General features: G+C 52.5%; 1 long non-coding RNA gene across 1 annotated transcript; it reads right to left on the minus strand.

The window, feature by feature from the left end:
* Positions 1-9: 9 nt before the first annotated feature.
* On the minus strand, positions 10-1,990 carry LOC135980692 (uncharacterized). The gene is made up of 3 exons (XR_010597622.1): positions 1,488-1,990; positions 1,273-1,404; positions 10-961 (listed from the first exon to the last, which is right to left on the minus strand). It is a non-coding gene; the product is annotated as an uncharacterized LOC135980692 (long non-coding RNA).
* Positions 1,991-2,000: the final 10 nt, after the last annotated feature.

A 2,000-nucleotide genomic window follows, 5' to 3' on the forward strand; every position in this document is an offset into this window, starting at 1 on the left:
AGAGGGGGGAAAAACAAAAAAATTAGCATCTCTGTCTGCAATGTCGCATAGTCTCTTCATTTCACATCTCCCATATCCCACGGCTCCGCCCTCAACCCATCTCCTATTACTACATTACAACTGCAACTAGAAGGCACCCATTGTAACTCACTTTCCTCAGGAGACTCCTTTCCCCAGCCTTAATCCCAGAGCCTCGTAACTAACTAGGAAGCACACGGCCTGTGAAGAAAACTACAGCGAGCACAGATGAGGAATTCAAAGCACTGACCTCTTACTCACAGCCAGCGATGCAGAAGGCAGAAACATGAGGACTATTCATGTCTCCTTAGAAGGATGTCCAGGCTGCTCAGGTCCACTTCTGCCATATTCTTGTCCGGCTAGGGCTCCTGGACGATTCCTCCAGGATCCTTTTCGTCCACTCCAACTTCTCCATGGCTCCTGAGACCTGGCCTCTGGGGATGCACACCTGCCTGTGTCCTACGAAGGGAGGCAGAACAAGGAAAGGCAAGGACAGACATAGAGAGATGGAAGGTGTGTGTTGGCCAACGTACTAGAGAAGAGAGAGAGACAGATAGAAAGACATGGGAGGAAGGCAAGCAACTCACCACCTGGAGTCATCCTCCTGGATGCAACCTTCAGCTGCCGAGGACACACTGTATCTGGCCAGAGAAATGCGCAGTCCCTGAAAATGGGGACCTTGTCTCTCTCATAACCACAGCTGGTCAGGAACCATTTCTTACAAACCCAGACCCAGCTAACGGGGTGTCCCTACCTGGACCAGGGGGGCCCTACGCAGAGCCCTCACCAAACCAGACACTTATCTCACTGACAATAGCGACTGCTCCACTGCCAACTGGACGGCTCCTGACTTGCATCAACAATGCTTGCGGGCTCACTGTTCTCGCTCGCTTTCCATCCGACGAGGGGAGTAAACTCTGACGTTCGATTTCTTTTCCTGATACTAAACCCAGCACAAGGAGGAAAAACAATGAAGTTACTATCTCAGTGGGCAGCGTCGCATAGGCTATTCTTTTCGCCTCTCCCACACAGCGGCACTCCGCCCCAAACTCTCTCCCCCATTAGGCCTTTAGCACTACAACTAAAACGCACCCCTTGCAACGGCACCCGAAATAATCACTCTGCACAGCAGACTCTGGCCCCTCCCCAGCTGTAATCTCACAGAGCCCCGTACCCAACGAGGAAGCACACGGCTTGGGAAGAATACTACAGCGAGCACAGATGAGGAATTCAAAGCACTGACCGCTTACTCACAGCCAGTTTTGCGGGAGTCAGAAAGCCGAGGTCTGTTCATGTTTGCTGACAAGGGTGTCCAGTCTGCTCATGTCCAGTTCTGCCACTTTCTCTTCGGGCTAGGGCTCCTGGAAAATTCCTCTGGAAGCGCAGCTGCAAAAGCCAAGCATGAGCCATCACTACACGAACCTCTATTGGTGCTTCAAATCTTGCCCTCCCTCTCCAATCCCATCTACCTCGGCCCCACTCGACGAACAGAGACCAAGATAACACCGACAGTCACAGCCCTGCATGATTTTCCTTCCCTCCTACTTCTCCATGGCTCCCAAGAACTGGCCTGTGGGGATGCACACCTAGCACGCCTGCCTGTGTCCTACAAAGGGAGACAGTACAGGGAAAGGCAAGGACAGACAGAGAGGGAGAGATAGAGGCTGTGTGTTGGCCAAAGTACGAGAGAGAGAGAGACAGACAAAGAGAGAAATAAAAACATGGGAGGAAAGCAAGCAACTCACCACCTGGAGTCACCCTCCTGGATGCAACCTTCTGATGCGGAGGAGACACCATTCCTGACCAGAGAAATGAGCAAAGTAGGGACCTTTTCTCCCTCATGACCACAGCTAGTCAGGAACCTTTTCATACAAACCCAGCCCTACCGTACTGGGCTTCCCTACCTGGACTCAGGTTGCGCATGAGCAGAGCCCTCACCAAACCAGACACTTCTCTCACTGACAGCGGCGTCTCCTCGGCTC

Source organism: Chrysemys picta, unplaced genomic scaffold (genome assembly GCF_011386835.1).
Source record: "Chrysemys picta bellii isolate R12L10 unplaced genomic scaffold, ASM1138683v2 scaf6323, whole genome shotgun sequence".
Classification (NCBI taxonomy): Eukaryota; Metazoa; Chordata; order Testudines; family Emydidae; genus Chrysemys; species Chrysemys picta.